The 18,587-nt window shown below is 48.1% G+C and overlaps 1 protein-coding gene across 1 annotated transcript in view; it reads right to left on the minus strand.

Annotated features, from left to right (window-relative positions):
* Positions 1-18,587, minus strand: part of TMEM278 (transmembrane protein 278) — a 109,371-nt gene that overhangs the window by 20,817 nt on the left and 69,967 nt on the right. The window lies entirely within an intron of this gene.

The raw sequence follows: 18,587 nt of genomic DNA on the forward strand, positions 1-18,587 counted from the left end.
CCTCGACTGTCCTCGGGTCCAGTATTGGACCACTTTGACCGGATATCTCCAGCCGATGTGGACAGATTCCTCCAAGCTGGAAAGCCCACCACCTGTCCTCTTGACCCGTGCCCGTCCTGGCTGATTAGAGCGTGTCCAGACGAGGTGCGGGGCCCCCTGGGGGATATCATCAATTTGTCCCTTGGCACCGGGATATTCCCAGGGGAACTGAAGGAGGCGGTGGTGCGTCCGCTCTTAAAGAAAACATCATTAGATCCCTCAGATCTATCCAATTACCGCCCGGTCTCTAATCTTCCATTCCTGGGTAAGGTGATTGAGAGAGCGGTTGCTGAACAGCTTGGTAGGTTTCTGGATGAAACATCGGCTTTGGATCCATTCCAGTCCGGCTTCCGCGCTGGTCATGGGACCGAGACGGCTCTGGTCGCCCTAACAGATGATCTCCGCAGGCAGCTGGATCGAGGCGGGTCGGGGCTGCTGATTCTTCTAGATCTGTCAGCAGCCTTTGACATGGTCGATCACGAACTCCTGGATCACCGCCTTGCCGACGTGGGGATCCAGGGCACAGTCCTTCAATGGCTGCGCTCGTTTCTCTCTGGTCGGGGACAGAGGGTGGCGCTTGGGGGGGAATTGTCATCACGCCACTCCTTGGTGTGTGGAGTGCCTCAGGGTGCAATTCTCTCCCCGATGCTTTTTAACATCTTTATGTGCCCCCTCGCCCAGCTTGTCAGGAATTTTGGGCTGGGTTGCCATCAGTATGCCGATGACACCCAACTCTATCTGTTGATGGATGGCCATCCTGACTCGGCCCCAGATACACTGACCAGATGTCTGGAAGCTGTGGCTGGATGGTTACGTGGGAGCCGGTTGAAGTTAAATCCTTCGAAGACGGAGGTCCTCTGGCTGGGGCGGGACGATATGGGATTGAGGGGGCAACTCCCATCTCTTGCGGGGGTGCAATTAGTGCCAGCACCGGCCGTTAAGAGTTTGGGTGTAATCTTCGATACCTCCCTCTCTATGGAGGCGCAGATTACAGCTATAACAAAGGCGGCATTTTTTCATCTCCGCCAAGCTAAGCAGTTGGCCCCTTATCTCTCTCGTCCTGACCTAGCCACTGTGATCCATGCGACGGTCACCTCCAGACTGGATTATTGTAACTCGCTCTACGTGGGGCTGCCCTTGAGACTGACCCAGAAACTCCAGCGGGTGCAGAATGCCGCGGCGAGACTCCTTATGGGGTCTTCGCTGCGAGAGCACATTCATCCAGTATTATACCAGCTGCACTGGCTCCCGGTGGAGTACAGGATCAGGTTTAAGGTGCTGGTTTTAACCTTTAAAGCCCTATACGGCCTAGGACCCTCGTACCTACGGGACCGCCTCTCCTGGTATGTCCCACAGAGAAACCTACGGTCAGCAAATAATAACATCCTCAAGGTCCCAGGCCTCAGAGAGGTTAGGCTGGCCTCAACTAGAGCCAGGGCCTTCTCGGCTGCGGCTCCAACCTGGTGGAATGCTCTGTCACAAGAGACTAGGGCCCTGCGGGACCTGACATCTTTCCGCAGGGCCTGCAAGACAGAGTTGTTCCGCCAGGCCTTTGGTCAGGGCGCAGCCTGACCCCCTCCTCTGGCAACCTGCACAAAATCTTGCTTAATCGGTTGCCATCAATTTGATTTTAACTAATTTTATAATGAAATATTTTTAGAATGTATGATTATTTGATTGTTTATTTGATTGTTGTTAGCCGCCCTGAGCCCGGCTTCGGCTGGGGAGGGCGGCATATAAATAAAATTTTTTTTTTTTATTATTATTATTATTATTATTATTATTATTATTATCTAAATATATGAACTATGTGTCTGAAATAGTATGGGAGAGCAATCCTGAAGCCATTTTGACTCTCCCAATGACCTCAAATATTCCTCTGCAGTTAGGGGGGGGCAAATGGGGAAAGCCTTCCCATTGTCTTTTTGATTGCAAATCCTGTCTGAAGGGTGTATTTGTGTATGAATAGGGTGAGCCTGTGACCTGGATTCAGGAACTAAATCATTAACCATCACAAAAGGATAGCCAGGCTGCCCAGGTAAAGCAATCAGTGACCATTGTCAGGTATCCTGGCAGACAGGATTTCTGCTGTGGACCGCCTCCTTCTGTGATGTATGTATGATATTTCGGGGGCTGGTCTTGGGCTACAGGGTGGGCAATTTCAAAGGTCTATATAAGGGCTTGTACACCATTGTTCAGGATTCTCCTCGCCCCCTGTGCGCGGTGAATGGAGACCCTGTTACAACAGTTTATTTCTTTTAATAAAGATGAGGCTTACTAGCCGCTTTGCTTCTCAATATTCTCTGGTCGGCCTCTGTTTTCTTTTACCGATAAAGAATCCGCTTAAGGACTCTATACGGGGTCCAGAATACCCCATAAAGGAAAAGGGAGCAGTTTTCCTTATAACAGGATATATGGTCTTATTTACACACATAGAAAAATACCTGAGCACAGAGTGAAGGGGCTCCCACCATGAACCCTCCAACAGTCTTGCCTCCGCATTAGGTTCCCAGAGAGGATCCCCAAGCAGTGATGGATTTGGGTACTACGGCATGCCGTCCAAAACTGGGATATGCGTCTTCCGGGACGTGCCCCTGGGCAAGTCACATGACCTGCGCCTTGCTCTTGCCGTTAAAAAAGTGCTTTTCTCGGGGCAAAATCTCACACGGAACCCAAAGATGTGCATTGGGGGAGCTGTGCAAGATCGCAGTCTTCCCAAAAAGAGCTTTGGGGGGGCACTCAAAATGCCCACTGCATTCTTGCCTGAAAAAAATGCTATGGCGCCATGTGCCAGGCCAAAATTTGCCCACCACCACCCCTGCACTCACATTGTCTTTTCAAATGCAGGCAAGAAGGTACCCAAAGGGCTCCAGCAGGATCCTAGAGCACTTCCGTCCAGTGGCAGAACATGCCTTCACCATGGCTGGGAGCCCGCCACACGCCAGCCCAGCCTTGGCCACCGAAGTGACGTCAGCCCTGAGCAGCTTTGCAAGGCTGGAAGGATGCCAGCCTACCAAAGCAGGGTTGGCTCAGGGAAGGCAGAGTGAGAAGGGCACCATGTTCAGTCCCAGCCTTGACCTCGATCTGATGCTGGAAACCCCCTTGTGAAAATCAAAGCTGGTTTCGCATTTCATTGTGGCAGGGTCCATCTCGTAATTTCTCGAGGCTGTGAACATCTGCGTGTTTTAATTGCCGGGCTGATGAGCACCGAGGCTCTCTCGACAGGAAATGTTTCCTGCGTGTCACTTCATTCTTGGCAAGAGGCTCCCCGTTTTTGAGCAAATGTTTCTCAGCACCAGGGCCGTAAGAATGTAAACGGATGCCTTGATTGACTGATGGTCAGCTGTGAAGTGGGCTCAGGAATGCTGCTTGAACTCTGCCTTCCCATGTCATGCAACCAAGCTAGCTGTGAGGCTCAAATGTTGGTGGTGGCTGTCAGGGAACCAACAAGTCATCATAATAATGGCAGAAAAGATCTGTTGTTTAGTCGTTTAGTCGTGTCCGACTCTTCGTTGCCCCATGGACCAGAGAACGCCAGGCACTCCTGTCTTCCACTGCCTCCCGCAGTTTGGTCAAACTCATGCTGGTAGCTTCGAGAACACTGTCCAACCATCTCGTCCTCTGTCGTCCCCTTCTCCTTGTGCCCTCCATCTTTCCCAACATCAGGGTCTTTTCCATGGAGTCTTCTCTTCTCATGAGGTGGCCAAAGTATTGGAGCCTCAGCTTCAGGATCTGTCCTTCCAGTGACCACTCAGGGCTGATTTCCTTCAGAATGGAGAGGTTTGATCTTCTTGCAGTCCATGGGACTCTCAAGAGTCTCCTCCAGCACCATAATTCAAAAGCATCAATTCTTCGGCGATCAGCCTTCTTTATGGTCCAGCTCTCACTTCCATACATCGCTACTGGGAAAACCATAGCTTTAACTATACGGACCTTTGTTGGCAAGGTGATGTCTCTGCTTTATAAGATGCTGTCTAAAGGCTTAGTTCAAAAAACAAAGCAAACCATGGATTTCCCTAACCATGGTTTAGCACTCCAACAGTTTTCAGAGCTCCCAAATGTGTAGGCCAACCACAGTTCACTGTTAGTGTTTCCTTTCATTCCCTGCCTGCTCTGCTCTCTCATTTCTATGGTGCCGGCAGTGAAGGCTGGTCCGTTAGGGCAGAAGGGGCACTGCCCCAGCAATTTCAGTCTGCCCTCAGTCCGTCCTCACTGGCCTGCTTTCTTACTAACACCCAGTTCAAAGGCTGGCCTTGGCTGCCAGCTTCCTCCTCCTCAGCCTCAGTGTTGCCCTTGTAGAGGAGGGGGGACTAGAAATACTTGGCTCTGCCAGTCATTGGCTGTAGTGCCACCTACTGTTGGCCTCCTGCCTTTATGCCCTACCAGTCCTAATGATCACCGACAGGGAGGAGGATGGGGACAAAACTAGAATTCATTAGCCCCGCCCTGCCTATCATTTGGGTCTGCTTTCTGCCCTACCAGTCCCACTGAGTACAGTGGTGCCTCGCAAGACGAATGCCTCGCAAGATGAAAAACGCGCAAGACGAAAGAGTTTTCTGGTTTTTTAGTCGTTCCGCAAGATGAATTTCCCTATGGGCTTGCTTCGCAAGACGAAACGTCTTGCGAGTTCTTGCGAGTTTGTTTCCTTTTTCTTAAAGCCGCTAAGCCGCTAATAGCCACTAAGCCGCTATGCCGTTAATAGCCGCTAAGCTGTTAAGCCGCTAATAGCCGATAAGCTGATAAGCCGCTAATAGCCGTGCTTCGCAAGATGAAAAAACCGCAAGACGAAGAGACTCGCGGAACGGATTGATTTCGTCTTGCGAGGCACCACTGTATAGGAAACACAGGAAGATGCCACATGTAAGAATCTGATTGGTTAGGGTGGCAGCACTGGCACTTTGGAACTCCCTGCTGATTGAGTGCCTTCCCTGTACTCTTTTTGGCGCCTGCTAAAAAGATTGTTTCTGCAAGCCTCCCCAGATGCTTAGAAAGTAGAGGTAATTTAAACTGGTTTTAGTATTTTAACTTCTGGATACTTTTCAAGCATTGTGGTCATTTTTTCTTGATTTCGTCGTTTTATCTTTTTGTATGCTGCTTCAAGGTTTTTACTACAGTGGTACCTCGGGTTAAGAACTTAATTCATTCCAGAGAATGAACAAAGAAGCTGAATGTTGGTAAATTCAGGATAGACACTACACACACACACACACACACACACACACACACACTGGTACCTCGGGTTAAGTACTTCATTTGGTCTGGAGGTCCATTCTTAACCTGAAACTGTTCTTAACCTGAAGCACCACTTTAGCTAATGGGGCCTCCTGCTGCCGCTGTGCCGCCAGAGCACGATTTCTGTTCTTATCCTAAAGCAAAGTTCTTAACCTGAGGTACTATTTCTGCGTTAGCGGAGTCTGTAACCTGAAGTGTCTGTAACCCGAAGCGTATGTAACCCGAGGTACCACTGTACAATCAAGCAGCATATAAATCTTGTGAAATAAAAATTAAGTATATCGAGTCAGATCCTTGGCCTACCTAGTTCTCTATTGTGTGGTAACTCTCCAGGGTTTGGGGTATGAATTTCCCCCCAGCCCTGGTTATTCATGAGATTGAACCTGGGATCTTCTGCATGCAAAGAGAGTGGCTAAACAGCAGGTACGTGCTTGGCCATAATGAAGAGCAGCTCCTCCAGGGTCATTGCTCTGCTCAGAAGAGGGAGGCTCTGGAAGCTGACCACGTAATGCCCTTGGGAAACCAGAGCTCAGACGCCACAGAAACTCTATGCCCTGTGTGACCTTGGCTGGGCAAAAGGTCCCCTTTCCATGCCCTCTCCCCTTTCTCCTGCCTGCTCCACTTAGCAGGGCTGTGACCCAGCCAGGATGAAAATAGAATGGCCAACTTGTTCCTCAGCAGCCAAGCCAAAGGCACATGGGTTGTGAGCCCAGGCCCGAGCAGGGAGCGTCATGGAAACCGCATGAGGTAAATCCCCTCCGGGGACAAGGGGTGTGTGCGGCTGTGGCGCTGAAGACTAAAGGCAGGCACCTGACTCAGGTGAGCCTCGCTTGTTCAGGCACAGCCAAGTTCCCCTCACGCTTCAGAAACTCCATTAGATCAGAGCCAAGATTCCAGGGCATCTGAGGCTCAACTTCTTGGGCTATCCGAGGCCAAGGCTTTTGTTTTGTTTTCTTTTGGATCTGATGGGAACTTCCTCTGTCTTTCCCCACTCTTCTCCATGACTCCAGGTGGGAGAACGTTTTCCAGCACAAGGGCTGCTGCATTTGCTTCTGGGCGACTTTCTGAGGGCCGCATGCCAGTGGCGAGCGGCACCTGAGGAGGAGACGGGTGGAGGAAGGAATGCAGATTTCACCTTAGTACAGGAGGCAAGTTTCTACACACGCTCACACGCCCCTCTCTATCCTCCATCCGAATGAGCAAGAGGTATTCTCAGGACACATTTCAACCAGGCAGGAACACACAAGGTGAGGTGCAAAGGAGAGCCAGTCAGCAATGTGGCTTGGAGTGGGACTCTTGATTTGGGTAGTCACCTAGGACCAGGGAGAGAGGTCTAGAGCAGAGCTTTCCAAAATGTGTGTCATGACACATTAGTGTGTCAACTGCAGGGTGTAGGTGTGTCACACAAACACTCCCCATGCTCCTCCTGGGGCTGGAAAGTTTAACCTCTGGTTTTCTAGTAAAACTGTGGCCTGGCCGCAGGCCGGGTCGTCCTCTTATATACCTGCTGGGATTGACAAGGCATCTGACCCTCACCTGAATCTCCTGTCGTCGCTGCCTCTGTTTAGCTATCATTTAACTCTTGGGACATGGGTGGCACTGTGGGTTAAACCACAGAGCCTCGGGCTTGCCGATCAGAAGGTCAGTGGTTCGAATCCCCGTGATTGGTGAGCTCCCGTTGCTCGGTCCCAGCTCCTGCCAACCTAGCAGTTCGAAAGCACCTCAAAGTGCAAGTAGATAAATAGGTGGGAAGGTAAACGGCGTTTCCATGTGCTGCTCTGGTTTGGCTTAGTCATACTGGCCACATGACCCGGAAGCTATACACCGGCTCCCTCGGCCAGTAAAGTGAGATGAGCACCGCAACCCCAGAGTCAGCCACGACTGGACCTAATGGTCAGGGGTCTCTTTACCTAACTCTTGGGGGAAATAATTAGCATCCCTCATCATGTGCATGGAAGTTGCCGAACCAATTAACCAACTAGAAGGATTACTGTTAATATCACCAGTTTTCCTATAACTTGATATTGCTAGATAGTTTTGACGAACTGCAAAAGCATTTTTAGTTTGCTTTCTGCTGCCACCCTGGAACTTTTCTTTATTAGGCTGGCATGCCCAGTTCCTTTTTCAGACTCTGTTCGCTCACTTTCAAACCAGCCCCAGAGGGATGCATGCAACACAGTTTCTGTGTTTCCTTTGGCCAAGCCAGAAGCCCAGCTGAGAAGGAAGGAGTCTTGCAAAAAGTTTAAAATAGAGTACCTTCAGAGAGGCTACTGTGACTTCCTTCGCTTCCCCTGAATGGGGCATTTAAGTCTATGTCTCCAGAGAGGGTTCAAGGCAATCTGAATCGGGAAGCAATGTCTGCCACAAACGGGTTCTCTTAAAGCTGATGTTGGGGCTAGAGAGACAGAAGAAGTTATTTACGTGTGTAAATGGGCTCAAGTTGGCCGTGCCCATTCATTTCAGTGGGTATGCTCTGTGTAAGACCAATGTTGAACGCAAAACCACAAACTTCCCAAGAACCTTGACTTTCTTTTTTTAAAAAAATATTTTTGATTATTTTTACATACAAAATTTTTTAAGACATACCACACAGATTATTATACATATGTCCTTGTTTGGACTTCCTTCAGCATCTCTGATAGCCTTCCGTCTTGATTATTTCTCCTGCAATTCTTAACTTAATATTGCCTTTACCTTTTCTAACAAATCATTTCTCCCTTTCCATTTTTACAATATTTCTTAAATTACTCCTCACAGAACTTTTTGTAGTCCTACAAACGTAATCTGATCATCACAAATACTTTTCAAATACTCAGTAAATTTAGTCCAGTCTTCGGTAAACCTCTGGTCCCGCCGGTCTCGGATCCTTCCTGTTAGTTTGTCTAATTCCTGTTAGTTTGTCTAATACTCTGGTTTCTCTTCAGATCGTATAAATCTTTCGCCTTTTACCAAGAACCTTGACTTTCACCCATGTCATAGTGGAAAAATGTTTCCCATTCTTTTGTCAGGGAAGGGGAAATTTTGGGTGCCCCCACCTCACCCACAAAGGAGAAGCCAGACAATTCATGCTTCTTTTGCTCATAAGCATCTGTTGTTCTTGAGCCTCTCTGGGTCATTTTTGGCCCCCAAAGGAAATGTCAATGAGGTGAAGGAGCTATTCCATCCACCCCCTTACAAATGACGCAGCTTGCGGAGAGAGTGGGCCCCACTCCTTTTTTTTTGCTACAAAACAGCCTGCGAGCGTGAAGATCTCAAGGGAGCTTTTGTTTACTTCAGCAGCGAAACAAGAAGCCAGATCTCTGATAAAACACAAGGACACAGGTTGGCAAGGAAGGAGAGTTTCACCTACTTGTGGGCTGCTTGTTATTCTCCAAATACGGTATTTATGAGGCCAGTAGTTCATGCCATGGGTTCCCAGAACTGCTTGGAGACACAGCCTCCAGAGGGGGGGGGGCGGGGAGAATAAATGCAGCAGGGTTTGGGGGGGCGGAAGATAACTAGAGGGAGCGTATTAACAGAGAAAAGTGCCTTTGAATGCCAATTGCTGGGAATCACAAGTGGGGAGAGCACAGGAGCACTCAGGCCCCACTTTTGGTCTTCTCAGAGGACCATCCAGTTGACCACTATGAGAAAGAGATGCTAGACTAGATGCCTTGCGTGGTGAAAGTGGACAGAGGGAATATTTTCTCCCTTTCTCATAACACTAGAATTTGTGAATATACAAAGAAGCTGAATGTTGGTAAATTCAGGATGGACACTATACACACAGACAGACAGTGGAACCTCGGGTTAAGTACTTAATTTGGTCTGGAGGTCTGTTCTTAACCTGAAACTGTTCTTAACCTGAAGCACCACTTTAGCTAATGGGGCCTCCTGCTGCCGCTGTGCCGCGGCTGCACGATTTCTGTTCTCCTCCTGAAGCAAAGTTCTTAACCCGAGCAACTATTTCTGGGTTAGCAGAGTCTGTAACCTGAAGCGTCTGTAACCTGAAGCATCTGTAACCCGAGGTACCGCTCTCTCTCTCTCTCTCTCTCTCTGTGTGTGTGTGTGTGTGTGTTTCACTCACAGCATAGCTTTTATATATTGTTGTATGCCACTCCAATCTCAAAGCAGTGTGAGATTTCACAGGTTCCAGGTATTTACCCAGGGTTTGGTTTCCTTGGAATGAGGGACAACAGAGTCTGTGGTGTCTTTATGCGCTATAGTTTATTTACACACCTATACAACCTGATGAGGGTGGCACTGTGGTCTAAACCACTGAGCCTCTTGGGCTTGCTGATCAGAAGATCGATGGTTCGAATCTCCACAATGGAGTGAGCTCCCGTTGTTTGGTCCCAGCTCCTGCCAACCTAGCAGTTCAAAAGCACGCCACTGCAAGCAGATAAACAGGTCCTATTGTGGCAGGAAGGTAAATGGTGTTTCTGTGTGCTCTTGTTTCCATCATGGTGTTTCTGTTGCGCCAGAAGTGGTTTAGTCATGCTGGCCACATGACCCGGAAAGCTGTCTGTGGACAAACGCCAGCTCCCTCGGCCTGAGATGAGCGCCACAATCCCATAGTCACCTTTCATTGGACTTAACCATCCAGGGGTCCATTACCTTTTTTACCTTTTACAACCTGAGCCTATGATGCAGGGGCTCACAGCATTGGCACCCCAGAAGGTCTTGCTTCTCCCATAGCAACAGCCTTGGATTCAAGCAGAAATCAAGCATGGCCCTCACTCTCAGACTTCTGCCTGCTTCTAGCCTATGCTGGCTATTGACTTTAAAACTACCAGCCAAGTGAGGGAGGGGCCCCTCCCATTTGCCCTCTGGCACCAAGCAACTTCCTTTCTTGTACAAATGACCTGTGACTTAGGGCCCTCGTATCTATGGGACTGCATCTCCTGGTATGCCCCGCAGAGGACCTTAAGGTCCATGAACAACCATAGTTTAGAGGTCCTGGGCCCTAAGGAAGTCAGGCTATCCTCCACCAGGGCCAGGGCCTTTTCAGTGATGGCTCCGACCTGGTGGAATGCTCTGTCCCATGAGACTAGGGCCCTTCAGGATTTAACCTCCTTCCATTGGGCCTGTAACACAGAGCTATTCTGCCTGGCCTTTAATTTGAATTCAGCCTGATCTTTTATTTCCCTTCCCTTCTCTTCCCTCCCCCTCCCCTTTTATGAAGATCAGCCGCTCTGAGACCCCACAGCTAATTCTCCCCTGGCCTCCTCGCTGGCCCAAGTAGGACCAATTCAGCCAGCTAGACTTGGGGATTATCTAATGCTTATTTCCCCTAAATTGATTTCTGAATTTTATTGTTATTCATGTTTTTATGCTGTATTTTATACTGCTTTTATAATTAAGTGTTTTAAATTTGTTGTTAGCCGCCCTGAGCCTGGTTTTTGAACCGGGAAGGGCGGGGTATAAATAAAAATTTATATTTATATTCTATACAATTCAACAATGGGATCCACCATTAGATTTTAACCCTTGCTGGATCCAGGAATTGGAAGGGATGGCTATCATAACTTGTGTAAAAACCCCAACAACAACAGAAGCCTTTCTCTTAGGAATTATAGGTACCCAAAGGAACAGAAAAGACTATGTACATGACAACAACAGCACGGATGCTACTAGCCCAGATATGGAAAGATGAAAGAGTCCCTACCAGAGAGGAATGGCAAACTAAGCTAATGGACTACACTGAAATGGCAAAACTGACCAGGGAACTCAGAGACCAAGTAGACAAAAAATTCAAGAAAGAATGGGGAAAGTTTACAATTTATTTAGGAGACCACCGTAAGCAGATGAAAACTTTAGCAGGATTTTAATCTCACTTGTAATGTAATGAATACTATGGAGAATATGGATAGACACAAAATATATATTACGAAATAATATTCAGTTGTGGACAATAGGAGCCAGGGAGGGGATGCGGGGAAGTCCCTAGATTCAGAGTAATCTCTTTATACGGATGTGTATTTGGTATGGTTATAAATTCATATTTGTAAAATCAAATAAAAATGATTTGGAGCGGAAGGGATGTCTATCGTACAGCCTAAACCCCCACCCCCACACACCACACAACTTTTATAATTTTTATTGCTTTTATCATAAAACATTTGCAGTGCTTTTTTCTTTCTGGGGTACTCAAGGGTACTCAGTACCAGCACCCCCCAAAGAAAAGCACTGAACGTATATACAAACTAACATATGGCCATATAAAAAATAACAGAAGAAACTGCTGATGGGAAGGTGAACCAAAGCAGCCAATGGACTCAAAACAAGGAGCCTTGACTTCAAGCTGAAACAATGTTCTTCAAACTTAGGTCCCTAGGTGAGTGTGGACTCCAACTCCCATCATCACTGAGTATCAGGCTAAAGTGTCTGTGGATGATGGGCTTTGTGGTCCATCCACATCTGGGGACCCAAGGCTGAGGAACACTGAGCTAAAGCAAAGGCTGTGTAGTACCGTATTTTTCGCCCCATAAGACGCACTTTTTCCCCTCCAAAAATGAAGGGGAAATCGGGGTGCGTCTTATGGGGCGAATGCCTGCAAGCCTCACGCGCCCGGCAGGAGGTCCCACTGGGTGCGCGAGGCTTGGGGCGGCAGCCTGTCACCCGAAGCACGGGGAGCCCTCGGGAGGGCTTCCCCTGCTTCGGGCGAGTGTCTGCAAGCCTCGCGCACCCGGCGGGACCTCCTGACGGGAGCGCAAGGCTTGCTGACGCTCGCCCGAAGCAGGGGAAGCCCTCCGGAGGGCTCCCCGTGCTTCGGGCGACAGGCTGCCGCCCCAAGCCTCGTGCACCCGGTGGGACCTCCTGCCGGGTGCGCGAGGCTTGCAGACACTCGCCCGAAGCAGGGGGAGCCCTCCCGAGGGCTCCCCGTGCTTCGGGTGACAGGCTGCCGCCCCAAGCCTCGCGCACCCGGTGGGACCTCCTGCCAGGAGCGCGAGGCTTGCTGACGCTCGCCCGAAGCAGGGGAAGCCCTCCGGAGGGCTTCCCCTGCTTCGGGCAGGTGAGCGCAAGGCTTGGGGCGGCAGCCAGGGCTGGGGGAGGGAAATAATTTTTTAAAATTCATTTCCCCCCCCCAAAACAATGAGGTGCGTCCTATGGGCCGGTGCGCCTTATAGGACGAAAAATACGGTATATGGAAATGGGTTGGCTGAAATCCAGCATATAAGAAGTCTCTGAAAACGGATGACACTACCACCCCCATAATAACAGGGAAGCTAATTACGGGAAAAGCACTCACGGCTTATTTAATTACATGGCTTCACAGGTTTATAATTGTTCTCTTACTGATGGGCTACTTTTGGGATGGCGGGGGAGGGAAGAAGAACCTCCTGGAAGTGAGTTATAATTACTAAGCTGTGCTGTATCTTTTGTTCTGTTCAAGTCTTGAACAGGACAAAAAAAAAAAAAATAACACACCTTAATGAGTATTCTGGATACACACACACACATTAACCCTTGAGATGTTGAGATTGGGGAAATTAGATTATGTTCACATTTTAAAGGCAAACCTACCAAAACTCACATGTCTTGCAACAATGTGTGAAGTGCAACGCAGCGATCTTTTAAAATGCACGCTCCTCCAAATGTTGCAATGCACCTTCCAGTCATTTGTGCAAGAATGCATACGTTAGAGTAAAGCAGGCATAAACATGCATTATATTAATGGAAATAACATGCAAAAGTGCATTGTATTCAGGGAGATTGCTTGCAGAGGTGTATGTATATTAGTTGAAACTGCATACAAAAATATGTTAATTGTCATAAATTGGCACTAAAATGCTAATGAATTTCCATGACTTTTTTTTATTTTTAAAAACCCCCACAAATTTCTGTGGCAATGTGGAAAACTGAATTAAGATTAGGAAAATGAGTAGCTTGGACAATGTAAATCGATATTTCTCCAGCAACTGGGGGTGGATCTAAACACATGAAAACCCCGCTATAAATTAAAAAAATTAGATTGTTATAGCAAAAGAAAAAAAATCTTTATGGAAAATCGTGGTTTAAAATTTCCTGCTCTCTGGCGCCATCTGGTGTTGCATGTTTATAGCACCTTCAAATGGCTGTTTCTTTCTAACGTAGCTGAATCCTGACATACAGGAGCATTCCTGCCTCAGCATTATAGCCATCATGGCTGGTAGCCGTTGAGCGCCTTCTCCCGCATGAATTTGTCTTTTAAAGCTGTCCAAGTTGGCGGCCATCACTGCTTCTCTTGTGGGACTGAGTTCCACAGTTTCACATGGTGTGTGAAGAAGGGCTTTCTTTTGCCTGCCCTGAATCTTCCAGCGTTCAGCTTCTTCGGGTGCCTGTGAGTTCTGGCGCCAGGAGAAAGGGAGATTCAAGTTTACCCTACGCCTGGTTTTTACGAACTTTTGTCTTGTCGCCTCTCGCTCGTCATGGCAGGTTCCCCCCCCAATCTGAGCTGGAAAGCGAGTTCAGTCAGAGCCAATGCATCAGCCAGGCACCAGAGGGAGGCAAGGTTCTGAGCGGAGAAGAATGGTGTTTTCATTACAGCGCTCGGTTCTGGCCGGAGGCCTGTCCGTGACAGCATTTTCATGAGCAACGTTTGATGGATGGAGATGGAGGGGATGGAGGAGTTACTTACTGCACAGCGCGCACACACAGAGGCCGAGGGAGAAAGAGAAAGGGAGGGAGAAGAGATCCAGCCTGGGACTCAGCGCTGGAATTAATGATGCCATTTAAATGCTAAGCAAACACTAGCCGTTCCAAGCCCCAAATGTAAACTATGGAGAGAAAAGCACATGAATGGCACACAGCCTGTTAAGTCATTATATATCATATGTATGTGTATATACAAACATACATATATATATTCATGGCAATGACTAATGCTAAAGAAAGGCACCTGTCCAAAGAGAAAATTGGCCCCATTTCTGGCCTCCCTTCCCTTTCATCCCGCAGTTATCCCTTTGTCCCTAACTGGTGTTAGGGGATAACCTAAGGAAGCAGGTCAAGAGTCAGCTACAACAAGGAAGGTGAGTTAACTTGCGGAACCGACCGCCACCAGAAACGGTGAGGGTCACTGGCTTAGACGGTGTCGTTTCAACTTCCTGAAGAGAAAAGGTACAAATTGGATTTCTTCTGCAATGGGATGTTTGCTTGTTTTTGGAGGAGTTCTCCGGGAATACATTTTTGACGGGAAGAGGGAACACCTCAAATGTTCTCTGAAGGAAAGCTCCCACCACCACCACCTTATTTGTCCTGGTTCACTCAGCTGTTTTGGTGTGATTGAAAACAACTTTACTGCCCTTGCTCTGGATTACACACACAAAGCTACAGGGAACCAGGCAGAGGGTCATTTTGGACTCACAGCTGTCCATGGAAGAAGAAGAAGAAGAGAAGAAGAAGAGTTTGGATTTGATATCCCGCCTTTCACTACCCTTCAGGAGTCTCAAAGCGGCTAACAATCTCCTTTCCCTTCCTCCCCCACAACAAACACTCTGTGAGGTGAGTGGGGCTGAGAGACTTCAAAGAAGTGTGACTGGCCCAAAGTCACCCAGCAGCTGCATGTGGAGGAGCGGAGACGCGAACCCGGTTACCCAGATTACGTGACTACCACTCTTAACCACTACACCACACTGGAGGCGCAGGTCAATTCTGTATCCAGAGCAGCTGTCTACCAGCTCCACCTAGTATGCAGGCTGAGACCCTACCTGCCCGGAGACTGTCTCGCCAGAGTGGTGCATGCTCTAGTTATCTCTTGCTTGGACTACTGCAATGCACTCTACGTGGGGCTACCTTTGAAGGTGACCTGGAAACTACAACTAATCCAGAATGCGGCAGCTAGACTGGTGACTGGGGGCGGCTGCCTAGACCACATAACACTGGTCTTGAAAGACCTACATTGGGCTCCCAGTATGTTTCCGAGCACAATTCAAAGTGTTGGTGCTGACCTTTAAAGCCCTAAATGGCCTCGGCCCAGTATACCTGAAGGAGCGTCTCCACCCCATCATTCAGCCCGGATGCTGAGGTCCAGCGCTGAGGGCCTTCTGGCGGTTCCCTCATTGCGTCAAGCAAAGCTACAGGGAACCAGGCAGAGGGCCTTCTCAGTGGTGGCGCCCGCCCTGTGGAACGCCCTCGCATCAGATGTCAAAGAGATTAAACAACTACCTAACATTTAGAAGACATCTGAAGACAGCCCTGTTCAGGGAAGTTTTTAATGTGTGACATTTTAATGTATTTGTAATCTTTGTTGGAAGCCGCCCAGAGTGGCTGGGGAAACCCAGCCAGATGGGCGGGGTGTAAATAATAAATTGTTATTATTATTATTATTATTATTATTATTATTAAAAGTTACAGATGATGTTAGGGGTGGTTCTGGCTCTCTTGCCCTTAATAGAGAGCAGTGCCTCCCTTGAAGCTAACGCCTCTCGCCATGAAATCCAGGAGCATAGCAGGTGGCAATCTCCTTCCTCTTCAATGGCAGTAGCAGCTCAGACTGTCTTGCCTTTGAGAAAGAGCAGTTGCTCCCTGGAAGCGTTCTCCTCTCGCCTCAGATCCAATCGGGATTTTATGTTTTGCAAGAACTAAGCATCTAAATGCTTTCTTGGCTCGGAAAAGAAAGAGACTTCCCCAATGCTACTTAACTCGTCTGGAGACTGAACGGTGAAAAGAAAAGAAAAGGAAAAAAGCTCTTTCCAAGACAAGGCACTTGGTTTTTGTGTTCTCGCCAGACATCCTTGAAGCCATCAAACAAACAACAGGCACACACAAAAAGGAAGATTGCAGGCGGTGGCTTTTTTGTTCAGTGTCTGAAACTCTGGGGGAGATTTTTAAAGGAGCCGTAAACAGAACCTCAAGCATGAAAGGAAGAGAAGCAAAACAGTTATTTCTCCCCTCGAGCTGCAAAGCGAATTGTTTGCTGGTTTGGGACAAGCACGGCGTCAAAACACGGCAGGCGAGAGTGTACAAAAGGGTCTCTTTTTTTAGCACACGTTCACACCTTACAGTTAAAGTGCATTCAATGCACATTTCAAGCATGTGACTTCCCCCAAGGGACCCTGGGAGTTGGGGGTTCTCCCCCCCCCCCGACTTACAATTCCAAACAGCCTTAACAACCAACAGTTCCCAGAATTCTTTGCGGGGAGTCATGAGCTTTCAGTGTGCAGGTGATGCATGTCAATGGTACACTGTGGATCAACCACTTATCTTTATCCTACGCAGACAACTAAGCACGGCTACTCAAAGGATCGCCACAGTTCAGAGTGGGCAAACTTGTCCATTTCGGTTTCCTTCAGGCTGCAATCACACCATACATTTAAAGCACTGTGATAGCACTTTAAATGGGTGCGGCATCCCCCAAAGGATCCTGGGAACTGTTGCTTGATGCTGAGAGTTGTTAAGGCCCCTATTCAGCTCACAGAACTACAATTCCCAGAGTTCCCTGGGAATTACAGTTCCCAGAGTGGTTTAACAGTCACTGCTTCTTCCCAGGGAACTCTGATAGATGGGCAACAGGGGCCTTCTAACAACTCAACAAACTACACTTCCCAGGATTCCTTGGGGGAAGCCATAGCTGTTTCATGATGGGGCCTCAATTCCTCATCCCCCCCCATCTTAAATTCAGTTGTTCCACATTTCTACATTAGTTTGCCATTTTAATTTTTTAAAAACAAAAGTCCTCACAAAAATTCAACAGCATTTTAGTGGTACAGTGGTACCTCGGGTTAAGAACTTAATTCGTTCTGGAGGTCCGTTCTTAACCTGAAACTGTTCTTAACCTGAAGCATCACTTTAGCGAATGGGGCCCTCGCTGCCACTGCGCCTCCGGAGCACGATTTCTGTTCCCATCCTGAAGCAAAGTTCTTAACCTGAGGTACAATTTCTGGGTTAGCGGAGTCTGTAACCTGAAGCATCTGTAACCTGAAGCGTATGTAACCCAAGGTACCACTGTATATACATTTTCGTAGGCAAGCTTTATCCAACATACTCATATTGGAGGGCAATTTTCCTTAACGTGAGGCATTTCTGTCAGTTATTTTCAAGCATGCTTTACCCTAGAATAAGAATTTTTGTACACATCCCTTGGTTTGTGAACTGCATCGCAAAATTCAGAGACGTGCAAGTTTGGAAGAGTGGCTTCATTCTGGTTTATGTATCATTTCAAGAAGTGCGAATTAAATCATTTCCCATTAAAAGGTGCGCGGGAACAAATTTTCCCCATCTCTCCAGTTGTCATCTAACAACCCCTGTTGCCTACCACTGTCCCTGACCACTAGGCATGCTGGCCGGGGCAGGAGGGAGTTGAAGTCCTCCATCTCCCTGTTTAGCCCAAAGGGTGAACTCCAAACAGGAAAGAGTTAAATACCTCTTGGCACCTAGAAAAAAACCTCCTCTCTATAGTATTGTTTCTCTGTCTCTGGGAGCCGCTATGCAAAACAGCCTCCCTCACATTCCTCCGCTTGGCTAATCAGTTGCTACTGAGGGGGACGAAAACCTTGTATGTGCACACAGAAAACCTTTTGCATCAATGGTTGCAAAGAAAAAATCTCAAAGAGGTTATCTCACCAGGAGTGTTTATTCCTCATTTCATCTCCCACTTTGCTTCTCCAAGGCTGTGGATAGCTTGTTAGTCTAAGCAAAGTGGACTGGCATGGTTTCTTGGAAATGTTTTTCTGGGGGAAGGGAAGGGCTAGAATCAAAGGGTCACGGACAGCTGGAATAGATAACCAGGAGGTGTAGAGAACATATAATCTGCAGGCTACTGTCCGATGCGATGTGCAGGCTACTGTCCGATGTGATGAACCACTAAATTGGGTTATGGGTTAAAACAGGTAAAAGGTAAAGGGACCTCTGACCATTAGGTCCAGTCGTGACCAACTCTGGGGTTGCGGTGCACATCTCACTTTATTGGCCGAGGGAGCCGGTGTACAGCTTCCAGGTCATGTGGCCAGCATGACTAAGCCGCTTCTGGCGAACCAGAGCAGCGCATGGAAATGCCGTTTATCTTCCCGCCGGAGCGGTACCTATTTATCTACTTGCACTTTGACGTGCTTTCAAACTGCTAGGTTGGCAGGAGCAGGGACCGAGCAACGGGAGCGCACCCTGTTGCGGGGATTCGAACCGCCGACTTTCTGATCGGCAAGTCCTAGGCTCTGTGGTTTAACCCACAGCGCCACCCGTGTCCCTTAAAACAGGTAGTTGGATGCTATGTACGTACGCTTCAATCACATCCAAATAAATTAATAGAATTGTTAGTGAGCTGGGCTTCTGAAGAAGAAATCTCTTTCCGTAAAAGCTGTTTATCCCAAGTCTTTAAGAGAAATTTGTGGAAAAAAGAAAGAAAAAAGCAGCAAGCTCAA

The sequence above is a fragment of the Podarcis vaucheri genome (genome assembly GCF_965113315.1).
Source record: "Podarcis vaucheri genome assembly, chromosome: 7".
Taxonomy (NCBI): Eukaryota; Metazoa; Chordata; class Lepidosauria; order Squamata; family Lacertidae; genus Podarcis; species Podarcis vaucheri.